Below are 26,959 nucleotides of genomic sequence, written 5' to 3'. Positions count from 1 at the left end.
TGGCTGCCTACGGTAGTGATAGGATCCGGAAAACACCACCAACCTTCTACAGGTAGCTTTAGCTGAACATTATGCAGAGGTCGCACTACACTAACATGTAAATAATGTAGCTGTCTGTGGTAGTGATAGGATCAGGAAAACAACACCAACCTTCTACAAGTAGCTTTAGCTGAACACTGCACAGAGGTCACACTACACTAACTTGTAGCTTTAGCTGAACACTGTGCAGAGGTCGCACTACACTAACGTGTAGCTTTAGCTGAACACTGTGCAGAGGTCGCACTACACTAACGTGTAAATAATGTAGCTGCCTGCGGTAGTGATAGGATCAGGAAGACACCACCAACCTTCTACAGGTAGCTTTAGCTGAACACTGTGCAGAGTTCGCACTACACTAACATGTAAATAATGTAGCTGCCTGCAGTAATGATAGGATCAGGAAAACAACACTAACTTTCTACAGGTAGCTTTAGCTGAACACTGTGCAGAGGTCGCACTACACTAACGTGTAAATAATGTAGCTGCCTGCAGTAGTGATAGGATCAGGAAAACAACACCAACCTTCTGAAGATAGTTATAGTTGAACACTGTGCAGAGGTCGCACTATACTAACTTGGAGGTTTAGCTGAACACTGTGCAGAGGTCGCACTACAATAACTTGTAGCTTTAGCTGAACACTGTGCAGAGGTCGCACTAGACTAACTTGTAGCTTTAACTGAACACTGTGCAGAGGTCGTACTACACTAACGTGTAAATAATGTAGCTGCCTGCGGTAGTGAAAGGATCAGGAAGACACCACCAACCTTCTACAGGTAGCTTTAGCTGAACATTGTGCAGAGGTCGCACTACACTAACATGTAAATAATGTAGCTGCCTGCGGTAGTGATAGGATCAGGAAAACAACACCAACCTTCTACAGGTAGCTTTAGCTAAACACCACCAACCTTCTAGAGGTAGCTTTAGCTGAACACTGTGCAGAGGTCGCACTACACTAACTTGTATCTTTAGCTGAACACTGTGCAGAGGTCACACTACACTAACGTGTAAATAATGTAGCTGCCTGCGGTAGTGATAGGATCAGGAAAACAACACCAACCTTCTACAGGTAACTTTAGCTAAACACTGTGCAGAGGTCGCACCACATTAACTTGTAGCTTTAGCTGAACACTGTGCAAAGGTCGCACTACACTAACTTGTAGCTTTAGCTGAACACTGTGCAGAGGTCGCACTACACTAACGTGTAAATAATGTAGCTGCCTGCAGTAGTGATAGGATCAGGAAAACAACACCAACCTTCTAAAGGTAGCTTTAGCTGAACACTGTGCAGAGGTCGCATTACACTAACTTGGAGCTTTAGCTGAACACTGTGCAGAGGTCTCACTACACTAACTTGTAGCTTTAGCTGAACACTGTGCAGAGGTCGCACTACACTAATTTGTATATTTAGATGAACACTGTGCAGAGGTCGCACTACACTAACGAGTAAATAAAGTAGCTGCCTGCGGTAGTGATAGGATCAGGAAAACACCACCAACCTTCTACAGGTAGCTTTAGCTGAACACTGTGCAGAGGTCGCACTACACTAACATGTAAATAATGTAGCTGCCTGCGGTAGTGATAGGATCAGGAAAACAACACCAACCTTCTATAGGTACCTTTAGCTGAACACTGTGTAGAGGTTGCACTACACTAACTTGTAGCTTTAGCTGAACACTGTGCAGAGGTCGCACTACACTAACTTGTAGCTTAAGCTGAACACTGTACAGAGGTCGCACTACACTAACATGTAAATAATGTAGCTGCCTGCAGTAGTGATAGGATCAGCAATACAACACTAGCCTTCTACAGGTAGCTTTAGCTGAACACTGTGCAGAGGTGGCACTACACTAACTTGTAGCTTTAGCTGAACACTGTGCAGAGGTCACACTACACTAACTTGTAGCTTTAGCTGACCACTGTGCAGAGGTCGCACTACACTAACATGTAAATAATGTAGCTGCCTGCGGTAGTGATAGGATCAGGAAAACACCACCAACTTTCTACAGGTAGCTTTAGCTGAACACTGTGCAGAGGTCGCACTACACTAAAGTGTAAATAATGTAGGTGCCTGCGGTAGTGATAGGATCAGGAAAACAACACCAACCTTCTACAGGTAACTTTAGCTGAACACTGTGCAGAGGTCGCACTACACTAACTTGTAGCTTTAGCTGAACACTGTGCAGAGGTCGCACTACACTAACGTGTAAATAATGTAGCTGCCTGCGGTAGTGTTAGGATCAGGAAAACACCACCAACCTTCTACAGGTAGCTTTAGCTGAACACTGTGCAGAGGTTGCACTACAATAACGTGTACATAATGCAGCTGCCTGCGGTAGTGATAGGATCAGGAAAACAACACCAACCTTCTACAGGTAGCTTTAGCTGAACACTGTGCAGAGGTCGCATAACACTAACTTGGAGCTTTAGCTGAACACTGTGCAGAGGTCTCACTACACTAACTTGTAGCTTTAGCTGAACACTGTGCAGAGGTCGCACTACACTAACATGTAGCTTTAGCTGACCACTGTGCAGAGGTTGCACTAAACTAACTTGTAGCTTTAGCTGAACACTGTGCAGAGGTCGCACTACACTAACATGTAAATAATGTAGCTTCCTGCAGTTGTGATAGGATCAGGAAAACAACACTAACCTTCTACAGGTAGCTTTAGCTGAACACTGTGCAGAGGTCGCACTACACTAACTTGTAACTTTAACTGACCACTGTGCAGAGGTCGCACTACACTAACGTGTAAATAATGTAGCTGCATGCGGTAGTGATAGGATCAGGAAAACACCACCAACCTTCTACAGGTAGCTTTAGCTGAACACTGTGCAGAGGTCGCACTACATTAACTTGTAGCTTTAGCTGAACACTGTGCAGAGGTCGCACTACACTAACTTGTAGCTTTAACTAAACACTGTGCAGAGGTCGCACTACACTAACATGTAAATAATGTAGCTGCCTGCAATAGTGATAGGATCAGGAAAACAAAACTAACCTTCTACAGGTAGCTTTAGCTGAACACTGTGCAGAGGTCACACTACACTAACTTGTAGCTTTAGCTGACCACTGTGCAGAGGTTGCACTAAACTAACTTGTAGCTTTAGCTGAACACTGTGCAGAGGTCGCACTACACTAACATGTAAATAATGTAGCTGCCTGCAGTAGTGATAGGATCAGGAAAACAACACTAACCTTCTACAGGTAGCTTTAGCTGAACACTGTGCAGAGGTCGCACTACACTAACTTGTAGCTTTAACTGAACACTGTGCAGAGGTCGCACTACACTAACATGTAATAATGTAGCTGCCTGCGGTAGTGATAGGATCAGGAAAACAACACCAACCTTCTACAGGTAGCTTTAGCTAAACACCACCAACCTTCTAGAGGTAGCTTTAGCTGAACACTGTGCAGAGGTCGCACTACACTAACTTGTATCTTTAGCTGAACACTGTGCAGAGGTCGCACCACACTAACGTGTAAATAATGTAGCTGCCTGCGGTAGTGATAGGATCAGGAAAACAACACCAACCTCTACAGGTAACTTTAGCTAAACACTGTGCAGAGGTCGCACCACATTAACTTGTAGCTTTAGCTGAACACTGTGCAAAGGTCGCACTACACTAACTTGTAGCTTTAGCTGAACACTGTGCAGAGGTCGCACTACACTAACGTGTAAATAATGTAGCTGCCTGCGGTAGTGATAGGATCAGGAAAACAACACCAACCTTCTAAAGGTAGCTTTAGCTGAACACTGTGCAGAGGTCGCATTACACTAACTTGGAGCTTTAGCTGAACACTGTGCAGAGGTATCACTACACTAACTTGTAGCTTTAGCTGAACACTGTGCAGAGGTCGCACTACACTAATTTGTATATTTAGATGAACACTGTGCAGAGGTCGCACTACACTAACGAGTAAATAAAGTAGCTGCCTGCGGTAGTGATAGGATCAGGAAAACACCACCAACCTTCTACAGGTAGCTTTAGCTGAACACTGTGTAGAGGTCGCACTACACTAACATGTAAATAATGTAGCTGCCTGCGGTAGTGATAGGATCAGGAAAACAACACCAACCTTCTATAGGTACCTTTAGCTGAACACTGTGTAGAGGTTGCACTACACTAACTTGTAGCTTTAGCTGAACACTGTGCAGAGGTCGCACTACACTAACTTGTAGCTTTAGCTGAACACTGTACAGAGGTCGCACTACACTAACATGTAAATAATGTAGCTGCCTGCAGTAGTGATAGGATCAGCAATACAACACTAGCCTTCTACAGGTAGCTTTAGCTGAACAATGTGCAGAGGTGGCACTACACTAACTTGTAGCTTTAGCTGAACACTGTGCAGAGGTCACACTACACTAACTTGTAGCTTTAGCTGACCACTGTGCAGAGGTCGCACTACACAAACATGTAAATAATGTAGCTGCCTGCGGTAGTGATAGGATCAGGAAAACACCACCAACTTTCTACATGTAGCTTTAGCTGAACACTGTGCAGAGGTCACACTACACTAAAGTGTAAATAATGTAGGTGCCTGCGGTAGTGATAGGATCAGGAAAACAACACCAACCTTCTACATGTAACTTTAGCTGAACACTGTGCAGAGGTCGCACTACACTAACTTGTAGCTTTAGCTGAACACTGTGCAGAGGTCGCACTACACTAACGTGTAAATAATGTAGCTGCCTGCGGTAGTGATAGGATCAGGAAAACACCACCAACCTTCTACAGGTAGCTTTAGCTGAACACTGTGCAGAGGTTGCACTACACTAACTTGTAGCTTTAGCTGAACACTGTGCAGAGGTCGCACTACACTAACTTGTAGCTTAAGCTGAACACTGTACAGAGGTCGCACTACACTAACATGTAAATAATGTAGCTGCCTGCGGTAGTTATAGGATCAGGGAAACAACACCAACCTTCTACAGGTAGCTTTAGCTGAACACTGTGCAGAGGTCATACTACACTAACTTGTAGCTTTAGCTGAAAACTGTGTAGAGGTCGCACTACACTAACTTGTAGCTTTAGCTGAACACTGTGCAGAGGTCGCACTATACTAACATGTAAATAATGTAGCTGCCTGCAGTAGTGATATGATCAGGAAAACAACACCAACCTTCTACAGGTAACTTTCGCTGAACACTGTGCAGAGGTTGCACTACACTAACTTGTAGCTTTAGCTGAACACTGTGCCGAGGTCGCACTACACTAACGTGTAAATAATGTAGCTGCCATGCAGTAGTGATAGGATCAGGAAAATAGCACCAACCTTCTACAGGTAGCTTTAGCTGAACACTGTGCAGAGGTCGCACTACACTAACGTGTAAATAATGTAGCTGCCTGCGGTAGTGATAGGATCAGTAAAACAAAACCAACCTTCTACAGGTAGCTTTAGCTGAACACTGTGCAGAGGTCGCACTACACTAACTTGTAGCTTTAGCTGAACACTGTACAGAGGTCACACTACACTAACATGTAAATAATGAAGCTGCCTGCAGTAGTGATAGGATCAGGAAAACAACACTAACCTTCTACAGGTAGCTTTAGCTGAACACTATGCAGAGGTCGCATTACACTAACTTGTAGCTTTAGCTGAACACTGTGCAGAGGTCACACTACACTAACTTGTAGCTTTAGCTGACCACTGTGCAGAGGTTGCACTACACTAACATGTAAATTATGTAGCTGCCTGCGGTAGTGATAGGATCAGGAAAACAACACCAACCTTCTACAGGTAGCTTTAGCTGAACACTGTGCAGAGGTCGCACTACACTAACGTGCAAATAATGTAGCTGCCTGCGGTAGTGATAGGATCAGGAAAATAACACCCACCTTCTACAGGTAGCTTAAGCTGAACACTGTGGAGAGGTCACACTACACTAACTTGTAGCTTTAGCTGAACACTGTGCAGAGGTCGCACTACACTAACGTGTAAATAATGTAGCTGCCTGCAGTAGTGATAGGATCAGGAAAACAACACCAACCTTCTACAGGTAGCTATAGTTGAACACTGTGCAGAGGTCGCACTACACTAACTTGGAGCTTTAGCTGAACACTGTGCAGAGGTCACACTACACTAACTTGTAGCTTTTGCTGAACACTGTGCAGAGGTCGCACTACACTAACTTGTAGCTTTAGCTGAACACTGTGCAGAGGTCGCACTACTCTACCTTGTAAATAATGTGGCTGCCTACGGTAGTGATAGGATCCGGAAAACACCACCAACCTTCTACAGGTAGCTTTAGCTGAACATTATGCAGAGGTCGCACTACACTAACATGTAAATAATGTAGCTGTCTGTGGTAGTGATAGGATCAGGAAAACAACACCAACCTTCTACAAGTAGCTTTAGCTGAACACTGCACAGAGGTCACACTACACTAACTTGTAGCTTTAGCTGAACACTGTGCAGAGGTCGCACTACACTAACGTGTAGCTTTAGCTGAACACTGTGCAGAGGTCGCACTACACTAACGTGTAAATAATGTAGCTGCCTGCGGTAGTGATAGGATCAGGAAGACACCACCAACCTTCTACAGGTAGCTTTAGCTGAACACTGTGCAGAGTTCGCACTACACTAACATGTAAATAATGTAGCTGCCTGCAGTAATGATAGGATCAGGAAAACAACACTAACTTTCTACAGGTAGCTTTAGCTGAACACTGTGCAGAGGTCGCACTACACTAACGTGTAAATAATGTAGCTGCCTGCAGTAGTGATAGGATCAGGAAAACAACACCAACCTTCTGAAGATAGTTATAGTTGAACACTGTGCAGAGGTCGCACTATACTAACTTGGAGGTTTAGCTGAACACTGTGCAGAGGTCGCACTACAATAACTTGTAGCTTTAGCTGAACACTGTGCAGAGGTCGCACTAGACTAACTTGTAGCTTTAACTGAACACTGTGCAGAGGTCGTACTACACTAACGTGTAAATAATGTAGCTGCCTGCGGTAGTGAAAGGATCAGGAAGACACCACCAACCTTCTACAGGTAGCTTTAGCTGAACATTGTGCAGAGGTCGCACTACACTAACGTGTAAATAATGTAGCTGTCTTTGGTAGTGAGAGGATCAGGAAAACAACACCAACCTTCTACAGGTAGCTTTAGCTGAACACTGTGCAGAGGTCGCAGTACACTAACTTGGAGATTTAGCTGAAAACTGTGCAGAGGTCGCACTACACTAACTTGTAGCTTTAGCTGAACACTGTGCAGAGGTCGCAATACACTAACATGTAAAGAATGTAGCTGCCTGCAGTATTAATAGGATCAGGAAAACAACACTAACCTTCTACAGGTAGCTTTAGCTGAACACTGTGCAGAGGTCGCACTACACTAACGTGTAAATAATGTAGCTGTCTGTGGTAGTGATAGGATCAGTAAAACAACACCAACCTTCTACAGGTAGGTTTAGCTGAACACTGTGCAGAAGTCGCACTACACTAACGTGTAAATAATGTAGCTGCCTGCTGTAGTGATAGGATCAGGAAAACAACACCAACCTTCTGAAGATAGTTATAGTTGAACACTGTGCAGAGGTCGCACTATACTAACTTGGAGGTTTAGCTGAACACTGTGCAGAGGTCGCACTACAATAACTTGTAGCTTTAGCTGAACACTGTGCAGAGGTCGCACTAGACTAACTTGTAGCTTTAACTGAACACTGTGCAGAGGTCGTACTACACTAACGTGTAAATAATGTAGCTGCCTGCGGTAGTGAAAGGATCAGGAAGACACCACCAACCTTCTACAGGTAGCTTTAGCTGAACATTGTGCAGAGGTCGCACTACACTAACGTGTAAATAATGTAGCTGTCTTTGGTAGTGAGAGGATCAGGAAAACAACACCAACCTTCTACAGGTAGCTTTAGCTGAACACTGTGCAGAGGTCGCAGTACACTAACTTGGAGATTTAGCTGAAAACTGTGCAGAGGTCGCACTACACTAACTTGTAGCTTTAGCTGAACACTGTGCAGAGGTCGCAATACACTAACATGTAAAGAATGTAGCTGCCTGCAGTATTAATAGGATCAGGAAAACAACACTAACCTTCTACAGGTAGCTTTAGCTGAACACTGTGCAGAGGACGCACTACACTAACGTGTAAATAATGTAGCTGTCTGTGGTAGTGATAGGATCAGTAAAACAACACCAACCTTCTACAGGTAGGTTTAGCTGAACACTGTGCAGAAGTCGCACTACACTAACTTGTAGCTTTAGCTGAACACTGTGCAGAGGTCGCACTACACTAACGTGTAAATAATGTAGCTGCCTGTGGTAGTGATAGAATCAGGAAAACAACACCAACCTTCTACAGGTAGCTATAGTTGAACACTGTGCAGAGGTCGCACTACACTAACTTGTAGCTTTAGCTGAACACTGTGCAGAGGTCGCACTACACTAATTTTGTAGCTTTAGCTGAGCACTCTGCAGAGGTTGCACTACACTAACGTGTAAATAATGTAGCTGCCTGCGGTAGTGATAGGATCAGGAAAACATCACCAACCTTCTACAGGTAGCTTTAGCTGAACACTGTCCAGAGGTCGCACTGCACTAACTTGTAGCTTTAGCTTAACACTGTGCAGAGGTCGCACTACACTAACTTGTAGTTTTAGCTGAACACTGTGCAGAGGTCACACTACACTAACATGTAAATAATGTAGCTGACTGCAGTAGTGATAGGATCAGGAAAACAACACTAACCTTCTACAGGTAGCTTTAGCTGAACACTGTGCAGAGGTCGCACTACACTAACTTGTAGCTTTAGCTTAACACTGTGCAGAGGTCGCACTACACTAACATGTAAATAATGTAACTGCCTGCGGTAGTGATAGGATCAGGAAAATATCACCAACCTTCTACAGGTAGCTTTAGCTGAACACTGTGCAGAGGTCGCACTACACTAACGTGTAAATAATGTAGCTGCCTGCGGTAGTGATAGGATCAGGAAAACAACACCAACCTTCTACAGGTAGCTTTAGCTGAACACTGTGCAGAGGTCGCACTTCACTAACTTGTAGCTTTAGCTGAACACTGTGCAGAGGTCGCACTACACTAACTTGTAGCTTTAGCTGACCACTGTGCAGAGGTCGCACTACATTAACATGTAAATAATGTAGCTGCCTGTGGTATTGATAGGATCAGGAAAACAACACCAACCCATTTACAGGTAGCTTTAGCTGAACACTGTGCAGAGGTTGCACTACACTAACGTGTAAATAATTTAGCTGCCTGCGGTAGTGATAGGATCAGGAAAACAACACCAACATTCTACAGGTAACTTTAGATGAACATTGTGCAGAGGTCGCACTACACTAACTTGTAGCTTTAGCTGAACACTGTGCAGAGGTCGCACTACACTAACTTGGAGCTTTAGCTGAACACTGTGCAGAGGTCGCACTACACTAACTTGTAGCTTTAGCTGAACACTGTGCAGAGGTCGCACTACACTAATGTGTAAATAATGTAGCTGCCTGCGGTAGTGATAGGATCAGGAAAACACCACCAACCTTCTATAGGTAGCTTTAGCTGAACACTGTTCAGAGGTTGCACTACACTAATGTGTAAATAATGTAGCTGCCTGCGGTTGTGATAGGATCAGGAAAACAACAGCAACCTTCTACAGGTAGCTTTAGCTGATCACTGTGCAGAGGTCGCACTACACTAACTTGTAGCTTTAGCTGAACACTGTGCAGAGGTCGCACTACACTAACGTGTAAATAATGTAGCTGCCTGCGTTAGTGATAGGATCAGGAAAATACCACCAACCTTCTACAGGTAGCTTTAGCTGAACACTGTGCAGAGTTCGCACTACACTAACGTGTAAATAATGTAGCTGCTTGCGGTAGTGATATGATCAGGAAAACAACACCAACCTTTTACAGGTAGCTTTCGCTGAACACTGTGCAGAGGTTGCACTACACTAACTTGTAGCTTTAGCTGAACACTGTGCTGAGGTCACACTACACTAACGTGTAAATAATGTAGCTGCCTGCAGTAGTGATAGGATCAGGAAAACAACATTAACCTTCTACAGGTAGCTTTAGCTGAACACTGTGCAGAGGTCGCATTACAGTAATTTGTAGCTTTAGCTGACCACTGTGCAGAGGTTGCACTACACTAACATGTAAATAATGTAGCTGTCTGCGGTAGTGATAGGATCAGGCAAACAACACCAACCTTCTACAGGTAACGTTGGCTGAACACTGTGCAGAGGTCACACTACACTAACTTGTAGCTTTTGCTGAACACTGGGCAGAGGTCGCACTACACTAACTTGTAGCTTTAACTGAACACTGTTCAGAGGTCGCACTACACTAACATGTAAATAATGTAGCTGCCTGCAGTAGTGATAGGATCAGGAAAACAACATTAACCTTCTACAGGTAGCTTTAGCTGAACACTGTGCAGAGGTCGCACTACACTAACTTGTAGCTTTAGCTGAACACTGTGCAGAGGTCGCACTACACTAACTTGTAGCTTTAGCTGACCACTGTGCAGAGGTTGCACTACACTAACATGTAAATAATGTAGCTGTCTGCGGTAGTAATAGGATCAATGAAAAAACACCAACCTTCTACAGGTAACTTTAGCTGAACACTGTGCAGAGGTCGCATTACACTAACTTGTAGCTTTAGCTGAACACTGTGCAGAGGTCGCACTGCACTAACATGTAAATAATGTAGCTGTCTGCAGTAGTGATAGGATCAGGAAAACATCACTAACCTTCTACAGGTAGCTTTAGCTGAACACTGTGCAGAGGTCGCACTACACTAACTTGTAGCTTTAGCTGACCACTGTGCAGAGGTTGCACTACACTAACATGTAAATAATGTTGCTGTCTGCGGTAGTGATAGGATCAGTGAAACAACACCAACCTTCTACAGGTAACTTTAGCTGAACACTGTGCAGAGGTCGCACTACACTAACTTGTAGCTTTAGCTGAACACTGTGCAGAGGTCGCACTACACTATCGAGTAAATAATGTAGCTGCATGCGGTAGTGATAGGATCAGGAAAACAACACCAACCTTCTACAGGTAGCTATAGTTGAACACTGTGCAGAGGTCGCACTACACTAACTTGGAGCTTTAGCTGAACACCGTGAAGAGGTCGCACTACACTAACTTTTAGCTTTAGCTGAACACTGTGCATAGGTCGCACTACACGAACTTGTAGCTTTAGCTGACCACTGTGCAGAGGTTGCACTACACTAACATGTAAATAATGTAGTTGTCTGCAGTAGTGATAGGATCAGCGAAACAACACCAACCTTCTACAGTAACTTTAGCTAAACACTGTGCAGAGGTCGCACTACACTAACTTGTAGCTTTAGCTGACCACTGTGCAGAGATTGCACTACACTAACATGTAAATAATGTAGCTGTCTGCGGTAGTGATAGGATCAGTGAAACAACACCAACCTTCTACAGATAACTTTAGCAGAACACTGTGCGAGGTCGCACTACACTAACTTGTAGCTTTAGCTGAACACTGTGCAGAGGTCGCACTACACTAAATTGTAGCTTTAGCTGACCACTGTGCAGAGGTCGCTCTACACTAACATGTAAATAATGTAGCTGCCTGCGGTATTGATAGGATCAGGAAAACAACACCAACCTTATACAGGTAGCTTTAGCTGAACACTGTGCAGAGTTCACACTACACTAACTTGTAAATAATGTAGCTGCCTGCGGTAGTGATAGGATCAGGAAAACATCACCAACCTTCTACAGGTAGCTTTAGCTGAACACTGTGCACAGGTTTCACTACACTAACGAGTAAATAATTTAGCTGCCTGCGGTAGTGATAGGATCAGGAAAACAACCCCAACCTTCTACAGGTAGCTTTAGATGAACATTGTGCAGAGGTCGCACTACACTAACTTTTAGCTTTAGCTGAACACTGTGCAGAGGTCACACTACACTAACTTGTAGCTTTAGCTGAACACTGTGCAGAGATCGCACTACACTAACTTGTAGCTTTAGCTGAACACTGTGCAGAGGTTGCACTACACTAATGTGTAAATAATGTAGCTGCCTGCGGTAGTGATAGGATCAGGAAAACAACACCAACCTTCTAGAGGTAGCTTTAGCTGAACACTGTGCAGAGGTCGCACTAATCTAACTTGTAGCTTTAGCTGAACACTGTGCAGAGGTCGCACTACACTAACGTGTAAATAATGTAGCTGCCTGCGGTAGTGATAGGATCAGGAAAATACCACCAACCTTCTACACGTAGCTTTAGCTGAACACTGTGCAGAGGTCGCACTACACTAACGTGTAAATAATGAACTTGCCTGCGGTAGTGATAGGATCAGGAAAACAACACCAATCTTCTACAGGTAGCTTTAGCTGAACACTGTGCAGAGTTCGCACTACACTAACGTGTAAATAATGTACCTGCCTGCGGTAGTGATATGATCAGGAAAACAACACCAACCTTCTACAGGTAGCTTTCGCTGAACACTGTGCAGAGGTTGCACTACACTAACTTATAGCTTTAGCTGAAAACTGTGCCGAGGTCGCACTACACTAACGTGTAAATAATGTAGCTGCCATGCAGTAGTGATAGGATCAGGAAAATAGCACCAACCTTCTACAGGTAGCTTTAGCTGAACACTGTGCAGAGGTCGCACTACACTAACGTGTAAATAATGTAGCTGCGTGCGGTAGTGATAGGATCAGTAAAACAAAACCAACCTTCTACAGGTAGCTTTAGCTGAACACTGTGCAGAGGTCGCACTACACTAACTTGTAGCTTTAGCTGAACACTGTGCAGAAGTCACACTACACTAACATGTAAACAATGTAGCTTCCTGCAGTAGTGATAGGATCAGGAAAACAACACTAACCTTCTACAGGTAGCTTTAGCTGAACACTGTGCAGAGGTCGCATTACAGTAATTTGTAGCTTTAGCTGACCACTGTGCAGAGGTTGCACTACACTAACATGTAAATAATGTAGCTTTCTGCGGTAGTGATAGGATCAGGGAAACAACACCAACCTTCTACAGGTAACGTTGGCTGAACACTGTGCAGATGTCACACTACACTAACTTGTAGCTTTAGCTGAACACTGTGCAGAGGTCGCACTACACTAACTTGTAGCTTTAACTGAACACTGTGCAGAGGTCGCACTACACTAACATGTAAATAATGTAGCTGCCTGCAGTAGTGATAGGATCAGGAAAACAACATTAACCTTCTACAGGTAGCTTTAGCTGAACACTGTGCAGAGGTCGCACTACACTAACTTGTAGCTTTAGCTGAACACTGTGCAGAGGTCACACTACACTAACTTGTAGCTTTAGCTGACCACTGTGCAGAGGTCGCACTACACTAACATATAAATAATGTAGCTGCCTGCGGTAATGATAGGATCAGGAAAATAGCACCAACCTTCTACAGGTAGCTTTAGCTGAACACTGTGCAGAGGTCGCACTACACTAACGTGTAAATAATGTAGCTGCCTGCGGTAGTGATAGGATCAGTAAAACAAAACCAACCTTCTACAGGTAGCTTTAGCTACACTAACTTGTAGCTTTAGCTGAACACTTTGCAGAGGTCGCACTACACTAACGTGTAAATAATGTAGCTGCCTGCGGTAGTGATAGGATCAGGAAAATAACACCAACCTTCTACACGTAGCTTTAGCTGAACACTGTGCAGAGGTCGCACTACACTAACGTGTAAATAATGAAGTTGCCTGCGGTAGTGATAGGATCAGGAAAACAACACCAACCTTCTACAGGTAGCTTTAGCTGAACACTGTCCAGAGGTCGCACTGCACTAACTTGTAGCTTTAGCTTAACACTGTGCAGAGGTCGCACTACACTAACTTGTAGTTTTAGCTGAACACTGTGCAGAGGTCACACTACACTAACATGTAAATAATGTAGCTGCCTGCAGTAGTGATAGGATCAGGAAAACAACATTAACCTTCTACAGGTAGCTTTAGCTGAACACTGTGCAGAGGTCGCACTACACTAACTTGTAGCTTTAGCTGAACACTGTGCAGAGGTCGCACTACACTAACTTGTAGCTTTAGCTGACCACTGTGCAGAGGTTGCACTACACTAACATGTAAATAATGTAGCTGTCTGCGGTAGTAATAGGATCAATGAAAAAACACCAACCTTCTACAGGTAACTTTAGCTGAACACTGTGCAGAGGTCGCATTACACTAACTTGTAGCTTTAGCTGAACACTGTGCAGAGGTCGCACTGCACTAACATGTAAATAATGTAGCTGTCTGCAGTAGTGATAGGATCAGGAAAACATCACTAACCTTCTACAGGTAGCTTTAGCTGAACACTGTGCAGAGGTCGCACTACACTAACTTGTAGCTTTAGCTGACCACTGTGCAGAGGTTGCACTACACTAACATGTAAATAATGTTGCTGTCTGCGGTAGTGATAGGATCAGTGAAACAACACCAACCTTCTACAGGTAACTTTAGCTGAACACTGTGCAGAGGTCGCACTACACTAACTTGTAGCTTTAGCTGAACACTGTGCAGAGGTCGCACTACACTATCGAGTAAATAATGTAGCTGCATGCGGTAGTGATAGGATCAGGAAAACAACACCAACCTTCTACAGGTAGCTATAGTTGAACACTGTGCAGAGGTCGCACTACACTAACTTGGAGCTTTAGCTGAACACCGTGAAGAGGTCGCACTACACTAACTTTTAGCTTTAGCTGAACACTGTGCATAGGTCGCACTACACGAACTTGTAGCTTTAGCTGACCACTGTGCAGAGGTTGCACTACACTAACATGTAAATAATGTAGTTGTCTGCAGTAGTGATAGGATCAGCGAAACAACACCAACCTTCTACAGTAACTTTAGCTAAACACTGTGCAGAGGTCGCACTACACTAACTTGTAGCTTTAGCTGACCACTGTGCAGAGATTGCACTACACTAACATGTAAATAATGTAGCTGTCTGCGGTAGTGATAGGATCAGTGAAACAACACCAACCTTCTACAGATAACTTTAGCAGAACACTGTGCGAGGTCGCACTACACTAACTTGTAGCTTTAGCTGAACACTGTGCAGAGGTCGCACTACACTAAATTGTAGCTTTAGCTGACTACTGTGCAGAGGTCGCTCTACACTAACATGTAAATAATGTAGCTGCCTGCGGTATTGATAGGATCAGGAAAACAACACCAACCTTATACAGGTAGCTTTAGCTGAACACTGTGCAGAGTTCACACTACACTAACTTGTAAATAATGTAGCTGCCTGCGGTAGTGATAGGATCAGGAAAACATCACCAACCTTCTACAGGTAGCTTTAGCTGAACACTGTGCACAGGTTTCACTACACTAACGAGTAAATAATTTTGCTGCCTGCGGTAGTGATAGGATCAGGAAAACAACCCCAACCTTCTACAGGTAGCTTTAGATGAACATTGTGCAGAGGTCGCACTACACTAACTTTTAGCTTTAGCTGAACACTGTGCAGAGGTCACACTACACTAACTTGTAGCTTTAGCTGAACACTGTGCAGAGATCGCACTACACTAACTTGTAGCTTTAGCTGAACACTGTGCAGAGGTTGCACTACACTAATGTGTAAATAATGTAGCTGCCTGCGGTAGTGATAGGATCAGGAAAACAACACCAACCTTCTAGAGGTAGCTTTAGCTGAACACTGTGCAGAGGTCGCACTAATCTAACTTGTAGCTTTAGCTGAACACTGTGCAGAGGTCGCACTACACTAACGTGTAAATAATGTAGCTGCCTGCGGTAGTGATAGGATCAGGAAAATACCACCAACCTTCTACACGTAGCTTTAGCTGAACACTGTGCAGAGGTCGCACTACACTAACGTGTAAATAATGAAGTTGCCTGCGGTAGTGATAGGATCAGGAAAACAACACCAATCTTCTACAGGTAGCTTTAGCTGAACACTGTGCAGAGTTCGCACTACACTAACGTGTAAATAATGTACCTGCCTGCGGTAGTGATATGATCAGGAAAACAACACCAACCTTCTACAGGTAGCTTTCGCTGAACACTGTGCAGAGGTTGCACTACACTAACTTATAGCTTTAGCTGAACACTGTGCCGAGGTCGCACTACACTAACGTGTAAATAATGTAGCTGCCATGCAGTAGTGATAGGATCAGGAAAATAGCACCAACCTTCTACAGGTAGCTTTAGCTGAACACTGTGCAGAGGTCGCACTACACTAACGTGTAAATAATGTAGCTGCGTGCGGTAGTGATAGGATCAGTAAAACAAAACCAACCTTCTACAGGTAGCTTTAGCTGAACACTGTGCAGAGGTCGCACTACACTAACTTGTAGCTTTAGCTGAACACTGTGCAGAAGTCACACTACACTAACATGTAAACAATGTAGCTTCCTGCAGTAGTGATAGGATCAGGAAAACAACACTAACCTTCTACAGGTAGCTTTAGCTGAACACTGTGCAGAGGTCGCATTACAGTAATGTCACGGACCTGGCCGGGACGGAGGCTGTTGGAGAGGACTGTATGCAAGCCTGTTGCCCACCGATTATGGGCCCTAGCATTTGGGGGAATGGTGCTCTCTGTGAGCTGTATGCCTGGGGACCCTGGGGTTGATGTTACTATGGATTCAGCTCCATGTCCCCCCAAAACACACAGACTCTGGAACCCTTTATATGCCATATTAGAATGGTGACTGATTTATACCATTGGGACTCGTACTGTTAAATGCTAATGTCATCAATTCTGCTATAATGTGTTTAGTGTGGCTCTAAGAGTCTTTTCACCCATTGTTGTTTATGTTAATTGAGAGAGCTGATCACATTAGCCACCAGCACTGGCTAATAGACGAATGGTCTGGGCTGAGGAGGGGGGAGATTGTTGTTTGTATTGTTAATTGTATTAATGTGTGAAGCCCGGTGCCCACAAGACTGTCATCTGGTCTGGGTACATTTTGTAGTAAATTAGGTCATGTTAATTAGGTTAGCTTTGAGTCATCCCTGATATAAAAAGGTCTGTGAGATCTCAAAATAAAGGCAGTTCTGATGTACTCCAAGACTGGTGTTGTCTAGTTCTTGGGGTTCCTATAGCCAGATCCATTGGACTCGTGTTCCAGAACTTAGGAAGCGGTATATGACGGAAGCACTCAAGCGGAGTGTGGGGCGTTCCGTGACATTGGTGGCAAGCAGCGGGAAAGCTTCCTGAAGTCTGAAGTCTGGGACATCCAAACCTCCAACTGGATCCAAGATCAGCATAGCAGACTTCAGTCACCCCAGCGGAGATATGGACCTGGCATCAGAATTCCCGGGGCTGCTGCGGATCATCCTTTCAACGTACACCAGGACTGTGTCTGAGGATGAATACCTGGAGCTCAGGCAGCTGATTCGGGTGGAGCTCTGGATTGCAGCCCTCCGTCTCGCTGGTATAAAACAGGGCAAGTGCTTTCCAACCCAAGAGCAACGGGCCAGTGACCAACGGGCATTGCGGATGGCATTCCTGGGAGAGCAGCCCCAGGAGCAATGGGTGACTGAGTTGGACAGGTTGGTCCAGCAGGAGATAGAGCTGGACAATCGTTATCGGGCTCTGCAATGGCACGCAGAGGAGGGATATTTAGGGGAGACAACAGAATGCTCTCCGGAGGGATATGACTTTGGCGGCCCTGGATTGCTGTGGGAGAACCTTACAGATCTTTTTATGTTTGGCGATGAAGGGGAACCTGACCTTGAGGACATGAGAGACTATAGAGAGTCTATGCTCGGTCTTGCAGGGGTCTCAGAGCTCAAACCTGATCTGGACCATTTGCTAAGGAAGGAACAGCATCTGGAAAGGGCATACAGGAAACTGCTAGAACAAGTTCAGCAGCATGCCAGAGAATCGGCAGTGGAAAATCCGGAGATTGCCGTCCCCAAACCTGAAGTGCTGACAACAGGGCAGAGCTCTGCTAACCTCTGTCCAGAAATGATAACATCTTCTGGGTTCCATGGACAGGAGATGGTGAACCCCTATTCCCCGACATCAGTTGCAGAGACATGGGATTTGATAGACTTTTCTGCTGAGGAAGAACAACCTGATGAGCCTCCAGCAGAAGAGCTGCTATCAGGGCCAAAGTTCACTGTGTTCTGCCCAGCACCAACAGTGGCGTCGGCCTTCCTGAGAGAAGAGGTAGTCGGCCTTTCTCCCACAACACTGACAGGGACATGTGATTTTCTGCCAGCAGCATCTATGGAGTTAAAACAAACTTCTCCAGCTGAAGATCTGGTAACTGAACAGAGGGTCCAAGACCTCTGTCCCACACTTTTACCAGTTCCAGAGACTGGGGATTTAATAGACATTTCTGTAGAGGAGGAACCACCTAGCAAACCCCCAGCAGAAGTGCTGGCAACCAGACAGAGGGTCCAAGACCTCTGCCCCACATCTGCAGCAATTGTGGAGGCTCAGGGTGAGAAGATGGCAATCACTTCCCAGCAGCAGATACAGGGGGAGAAGGGAGAGGAGGTGTGTGTTGTCCCTCCCCAACAGTTGGCCAGGGTGGAGGAAGTGGGCTTTCCTCCCCAGCAAAGATCCGTGTACCTGGGAGACAGTACCATCGACATGTCGTCCCAGCAGCCAGATGAGGGAATGGAAAAGGAAGCAGCCGGCTCACCTCCCCAATGGCAGCTACACAGTTTGGGAGGGGAGGAAGCCAGCTGCCTGCCCCAACAGTTAGCTGGAGCAGAGGATGCGGAGTCCCCAGCAGAAGTGCTGGCAACAGGGCAGAGTGCTACCAACCTCTGCCCAGCACCAGCAACAACTACAGAGTTCCAGGGAGGCGGGGCAGTCGGCCTCCCTCTCCAACAGTTAGCCGGAACAGATGGTGTGGGGTTTCCAGCAGAAGGGCTGGCAACAGGGCCGAGGACTGCTGGACTCTGCCCTCAACTAACAGAGGATGGATTTCCTGTGAAGGTGGATGGGACTTCAGTCTCCACCTGTATACCCCAGGGATGCTGGGCAGTGGGCCCAGATCCCCAACAGCATGACAGAGAGGTTGGCTGGGTGAGTGATACTCTGTTTGGAATAATTTATTTGGGGTACGGTGTGGGTACAGGCAGTAGAGGACTGGAGCTGTTTACTAACTTCGGAGTCAACCCGTCTGGGGTCTCCTCCTGTGTTAGTCTCCTGCCGAAAGGGGAGAAATGTCACGGACCTGGCCGGGACGGAGGCTGTTGGAGAGGACTGTATGCAAGCCTGTTGCCCACCGATTATGGGCCCTAGCATTTGGGGGAATGGTGCTCTCTGTGAGCTGTATGCCTGGGGACCCTGGGGTTGATGTTACTATGGATTCAGCTCCATGTCCCCCCAAAACACACAGACTCTGGAACCCTTTATATGCCATATTAGAATGGTGACTGATTTATACCATTGGGACTCGTACTGTTAAATGCTAATGTCATCAATTCTGCTATAATGTGTTTAGTGTGGCTCTAAGAGTCTTTTCACCCATTGTTGTTTATGTTAATTGAGAGAGCTGATCACATTAGCCACCAGCACTGGCTAATAGACGAATGGTCTGGGCTGAGGAGGGGGGAGATTGTTGTTTGTATTGTTAATTGTATTAATGTGTGAAGCCCGGTGCCCACAAGACTGTCATCTGGTCTGGGTACATTTTGTAGTAAATTAGGTCATGTTAATTAGGTTAGCTTTGAGTCATCCCTGATATAAAAAGGTCTGTGAGATCTCAAAATAAAGGCAGTTCTGATGTACTCCAAGACTGGTGTTGTCTAGTTCTTGGGGTTCCTATAGCCAGATCCATTGGACTCGTGTTCCAGAACTTAGGAAGCGGTATATGACGGAAGCACTCAAGCGGAGTGTGGGGCGTTCCGTGACAAGTAATTTGTAGCTTTAGCTGACCACTGTGCAGAGGTTGCACTACACTAACATGTAAATAATGTAGCTTTCTGCGGTAGTGATAGGATCAGGGAAACAACACCAACCTTCTACAGGTAACGTTGGCTGAACACTGTGCAGAGGTCACACTACACTAACTTGTAGCTTTAGCTGAACACTGTGCAGAGGTCGCACTACACTAACTTGTAGCTTTAACTGAACACTGTGCAGAGGTCGCACTACACTAACATGTAAATAATGTAGCTGCCTGCAGTAGTGATAGGATCAGGAAAACAACATTAACCTTCTACAGGTAGCTTTAGCTGAACACTGTGCAGAGGTCGCACTACACTAACTTGTAGCTTTAGCTGAACACTGTGCAGAGGTCGCACTACACTAACTTGTAGCTTTAGCTGACCACTGTGCAGAGGTCGCACTACACTAACATATAAATAATGTAGCTGCCTGCGGTAGTGATAGGATCAGGAAAATAGCACCAACCTTCTACAGGTAGCTTTAGCTGAACACTGTGCAGAGGTCGCACTACACTAACGTGTAAATAATGTAGCTGCCTGCGGTAGTGATAGGATCAGTAAAACAAAACCAACCTTCTACAGGTAGCTTTAGCTACACTAACTTGTAGCTTTAGCTGAACACTGTGCAGAGGTCGCACTACACTAACGTGTAAATAATGTAGCTGCCTGCGGTAGTGATAGGATCAGGAAAATAACACCAACCTTCTACACGTAGCTTTAGCTGAACACTGTGCAGAGGTCGCACTACACTAACGTGTAAATAATGAAGTTGCCTGCGGTAGTGATAGGATCAGGAAAACAACACCAACCTTCTACAGGTAGCTTTAGCTGAACACTGTGCAGAGTTCGCACTACACTAACGTGTAAATAATGTAGCTGCCTGCGGTAGTGATATGATCAGGAAAAAAACACCAACCTTCTACAGGTAGCTTTCGCTGAACACTGTGCAGAGGTTGCACTACACTAACTTGTAGCTTTAGCTGAACACTGTGCTGAGGTCGCACTACACTAACGTGTAAATAATGTAGCTGCCTACAGTAGTGATAGGATCAGGAAAACAACACTAACCTTCTACAGGTAGCTTTAGCTGAACACTGTGCAGAGGTCGCATTACAGTAATTTGTAGCTTTAGCTGACCACTGTGCAGAGATTGCACTACACTAACATGTAAATAATGTAGCTGTCTGCGGTAGTGATAGGATCAGGGAAACAACACCAACCTTCTACAGGTAACGTTGGCTGAACACTGTGCAGAGGTCACACTACACTAACTTGTAGCTTTTGCTGAACACTGTGCAGAGGTCGCACTACACTAACTTGTAGCTTTAACTGAACACTGTGCAGAGGTCGCACTACACTAACATGTAAATAATGTAGCTGACTGCAGTAGTGATAGGATCAGGAAAACAACATTAACCTTCTACAGGTAGCTTTAGCTGAACACTGTGCAGAGGTCGCACTACACTAACTTGTAGCTTTAGCTGAACACTGTGCAGAGGTCGCACTACACTAACTTGTAGCTTTAGCTGACCACTGTGCAGAGGTCGCACTACACTAACATATAAATAATGTAGCTGCCTGCGGTAGTGATAGGATCAGGAAAATAGCACCAACCTTCTACAGGTAGCTTTAGCTGAACACTGTGCAGAGGTCGCACTACACTAACGTGTAAATAATGTAGCTGCCTGCGGTAGTGATAGGATCAGTAAAACAAAACCAACCTTCTACAGGTAGCTTTAGCTACACTAACTTGTAGCTTTAGCTGAACACTGTGCAGAGGTCGCACTACACTAACGTGTAAATAATGTAGCTGCCTGCGGTAGTGATAGGATCAGGAAAATAACACCAACCTTCTACACGTAGCTTTAGCTGAACACTGTGCAGAGGTCGCACTACACTAACGTGTAAATAATGAAGTTGCCTGCGGTAGTGATAGGATCAGGAAAACAACACCAACCTTCTACAGGTAGCTTTAGCTGAACACTGTGCAGAGTTCGCACTACACTAACGTGTAAATAATGTAGCTGCCTGCGGTAGTGATATGATCAGGAAAAAAACACCAACCTTCTACAGGTAGCTTTCGCTGAACACTGTGCAGAGGTTGCACTACACTAACTTGTAGCTTTAGCTGAACACTGTGCTGAGGTCGCACTACACTAACGTGTAAATAATGTAGCTGCCTACAGTAGTGATAGGATCAGGAAAACAACACTAACCTTCTACAGGTAGCTTTAGCTGAACACTGTGCAGAGGTCGCATTACAGTAATTTGTAGCTTTAGCTGACCACTGTGCAGAGGTTGCACTACACTAACATGTAAATAATGTAGCTGTCTGCGGTAGTGATAGGATCAGGGAAACAACACCAACCTTCTACAGGTAACGTTGGCTGAACACTGTGCAGAGGTCACACTACACTAACTTGTAGCTTTTGCTGAACACTGTGCAGAGGTCGCACTACACTAACTTGTAGCTTTAACTGAACACTGTGCAGAGGTCGCACTACACTAACATGTAAATAATGTAGCTGACTGCAGTAGTGATAGGATCAGGAAAACAACATTAACCTTCTACAGGTAGCTTTAGCTGAACACTGTGCAGAGGTCGCACTACACTAACTTGTAGCTTTAGCTGAACACTGTGCAGAGGTCGCACTACACTAACTTGTAGCTTTAGCTGACCACTGTGCAGAGGTCGCACTACACTAACATATAAATAATGTAGCTGCCTGCGGTAGTGATAGGATCAGGAAAATAGCACCAACCTTCTACAGGTAGCTTTAGCTGAACACTGTGCAGAGGTCGCACTACACTAACGTGTAAATAATGTAGCTGCCTGCGGTAGTGATAGGATCAGTAAAACAAAACCAACCTTCTACAGGTAGCTTTAGCTACACTAACTTGTAGCTTTAGCTGAACACTGTGCAGAGGTCGCACTACACTAACGTGTAAATAATGTAGCTGCCTGCGGTAGTGATAGGATCAGGAAAATAACACCAACCTTCTACACGTAGCTTTAGCTGAACACTGTGCAGAGGTCGCACTACACTAACGTGTAAATAATGAAGTTGCCTGCGGTAGTGATAGGATCAGGAAAACAACACCAACCTTCTACAGGTAGCTTTAGCTGAACACTGTGCAGAGTTCGCACTACACTAACGTGTAAATAATGTAGCTGCCTGCGGTAGTGATATGATCAGGAAAAAAACACCAACCTTCTACAGGTAGCTTTCGCTGAACACTGTGCAGAGGTTGCACTACACTAACTTGTAGCTTTAGCTGAACACTGTGCTGAGGTCGCACTACACTAACGTGTAAATAATGTAGCTGCCTACAGTAGTGATAGGATCAGGAAAACAACACTAACCTTCTACAGGTAGCTTTAGCTGAACACTGTGCAGAGGTCGCATTACAGTAATTTGTAGCTTTAGCTGACCACTGTGCAGAGGTTGCACTACACTAACATGTAAATAATGTAGCTGTCTGCGGTAGTGATAGGATCAGGGAAACAACACCAACCTTCTACAGGTAACGTTGGCTGAACACTGTGCAGAGGTCACACTACACTAACTTGTAGCTTTTGCTGAACACTGTGCAGAGGTCGCACTACACTAACTTGTAGCTTTAACTGAACACTGTGCAGAGGTCGCACTACACTAACATGTAAATAATGTAGCTGACTGCAGTAGTGATAGGATCAGGAAAACAACATTAACCTTCTACAGGTAGCTTTAGCTGAACACTGTTTAGAGGTCGCACTACACTAACTTGTAGCTTTAGCTGAACACTGTGCAGAGGTCACACTACACTAACTTGTAGCTTTAGCTGACCACTGTGCAGAGGTTGCACTACACTAACATGTAAATAATGTAGCTGTCTGCGGTAGTAATAAGATCAATGAAAAAACACCAACCTTCTACAGGTAACTTTAGCTGAACACTGTGCAGAGGTCGCATTACACTAACTTGTAGCTTTAGCTGAACACTGTGCAGAGGTCGCACTACACTAACATGTAAATAATGTAGCTGTCTGCAGTAGTGATAGGATCAGGAAAACATCACTTACCTTCTACAGGTAGCTTTAGCTGAACACTGTGCAGAGGTTGCACTACACTAACATGTAAATAATGTAGCTGTCTGCGGTAGTGATAGGATCAGTGAAACAACACCAACCTTCTACAGGTAACTTTAGCTGAACACTGTGCAGAGGTCGCACTACACTAACTTGTAGCTTTAGCTGACCACTGTGCCGAGGTTGCACTACACTAACATGTAAATAATGTAGCTGTCTGCGGTAGTGATAGGATCAGTGAAACAACACCAACCTTCTACAGGTAACTTTAGCTGAACACTGTGCAGAGGTCGCACTACACTAACTTGTAGCTTTAGCTGAACACTGTGCAGAGGTCGCACTACACTATCGAGTAAATAATGTAGCTGCATGCGGTAGTGATAGGATCAGGAAAACAACACCAAATTTCTACAGGTAGCTATAGTTGAACACTGTGCAGAGGTCGCACTACACTTACTTGGAGCTTTTGCTGAACACCGTGCAGAGGTCGCACTACACTAACTTGTAGCTTTAGCTGAACACTGTGCAGAGATTACACTACACTAACATGTAAATAATGTAGCTGTCTGCGGTAGTGATAGGATCAGTGAAACAACACCAACCTTCTACAGGTAACTTTAGCAGAACACTGTGCAGAGGTCGCACTAAACTAACTTGTAGCTTTAGCTGAACACTGTGCAGAGGTCGCACTACACTAAATTGTAGCTTTAGCTGACCACTGTGCAGAGGTCGCACTACACTAACATGTAAATAATGTAGCTGCCTGCGGTATTGATAGGATCAGGAAAACAACACCAACCTTATACAGGTAGCTTTAGCTGAACACTGTGCAGAGTTCACACTACACTAACGTGTAAATAATGTAGCTGCCTGCGGTAGTGATAGGATCAGGAAAACACCACCAACCTTCTACAGGTAGCTTTAGCTGAACACTGTGCACAGGTTGCACTACACTAATGAGTAAATAATTTAGCTGCTTGCGGTAGTGATAGGATCAGGAAAACAACCCCAACCTTCTACAGGTAGCTTTAGATGAACATTGTGCAGAGGTCGCACCACACTAACTTTTAGCTTTAGCTGAACACTGTGCAGAGGTCACACTACACTAACTTGTAGCTTTAGCTGAACACTGTGCAGAGGTCGCACTACACTAATGTGTAAATAATGTAGCTGCCTGCGGTAGTGATAGGATCAGGAAAACACCACCAACCTTCTGTTGGTTGCTTTAGCTGAACACTGTTCAGAGGTTACACTACACTAATGTGTAAATAATGTAGCTGCCTGCGGTAGTGATAGGATCAGGAAAACAACACCAACCTTCTAGAGGTAGCTTTAGCTGAACACTGTGCAGAGGTCGCACTAATCTAACTTGTAGCTTTAGCTGAACACTGTGCAGAGGTCGCACTACACTAACATGTAAATAATGTAGCTGTCTGCAGTAGTGATAGGATCAGGAAAACATCACTTACCTTCTACAGGTAGCTTTAGCTGAACACTGTGCAGAGGTCGCACTACACTAACTTGTAGCTTTAGCTGACCACTGTGCCGAGGTTGCACTACACTAACATGTAAATAATGTAGCTGTCTGCGGTAGTGATAGGATCAGTGAAACAACAACAACCTTCTACAGGTAACTTTAGCTGAACACTGTGCAGAGGTCGCACTACACTAACTTGTAGCTTTAGCTGAACACTGTGCAGAGGTCGCACTACACTATCGAGTAAATAATGTAGCTGCATGCGGTAGTGATAGGATCAGGAAAACAACACCAAATTTCTACAGGTAGCTATAGTTGAACACTGTGCAGAGGTCGCACTACACTTACTTGGAGCTTTAGCTGAACACCGTGCAGAGGTCGCACTACACTAACTTGTAGCTTTAGCTGAACACTGTGCATAGGTCGCACTACACGAACTTGTAGCTTTAGCTGACCACTGTGCAGAAGTTGCACTACACTAACATGTAAATAATGTAGCTGTCTGCAGTAGTGATAGGATCAGCGAAACAACACCAACCTTCTACAGTAACTTTAGCTAAACACTGTGCAGAGGTCGCACTACACTAACTTGTAGCTTTAGCTGACCACTGTGCAGAGATTGCACTACACTAACATGTAAATAATGTAGCTGTCTGCGGTAGTGATAGGATCAGTGAAACAACACCAACCTTCTACAGGTAACTTTAGCAGAACACTGTGCAGAGGTCGCACTACACTAACTTGTAGCTTTAGCTGAACACTGTGCAGAGGTCGCACTACACTAAATTGTAGCTTTAGCTGACCACTGTGCAGAGGTCGCACTACACTAACATGTAAATAATGTAGCTGCCTGCGGTATTGATAGGATCAGGAAAACAACACCAACCTTATACAGGTAGCTTTAGCTGAACACTGTGCAGAGTTCACACTACACTAACGTGTAAATAATGTAGCTGCCTGCGGTAGTGATAGGATCAGGAAAACACCACCAACCTTCTACAGGTAGCTTTAGCTGAACACTGTGCACAGGTTGCACTACACTAATGAGTAAATAATTTAGCTGCTTGCGGTAGTGATAGGATCAGGAAAACAACCCCAACCTTCTACAGGTAGCTTTAGATGAACATTGTGCAGAGGTCGCACCACACTAACTTTTAGCTTTAGCTGAACACTGTGCAGAGGTCACACTACACTAACTTGTAGCTTTAGCTGAACACTGTGCAGAGGTCTCACTACACTAATGTGTAAATAATGTAGCTGCCTGCGGTAGTGATAGGATCAGGAAAACACCACCAACCTTCTATTGGTTGCTTTAGCTGAACACTGTTCAGAGGTTGCACTACACTAATGTGTAAATAATGTAGCTGCCTGCGGTAGTGATAGGATCAGGAAAACAACACCAACCTTCTAGAGGTAGCTTTAGCTGAACACTGTGCAGAGGTCGCACTAATCTAACTTGTAGCTTTAGCTGAACACTGTGCAGAGG

The sequence above is a fragment of the Aquarana catesbeiana genome, linkage group LG02 (genome assembly GCF_042186555.1).
Source record: "Aquarana catesbeiana isolate 2022-GZ linkage group LG02, ASM4218655v1, whole genome shotgun sequence".
Classification (NCBI taxonomy): Eukaryota; Metazoa; Chordata; class Amphibia; order Anura; family Ranidae; genus Aquarana; species Aquarana catesbeiana.
The sequence above is the reverse complement of the archived record's forward strand: the minus strand, read 5'-3'. Positions refer to the sequence as shown.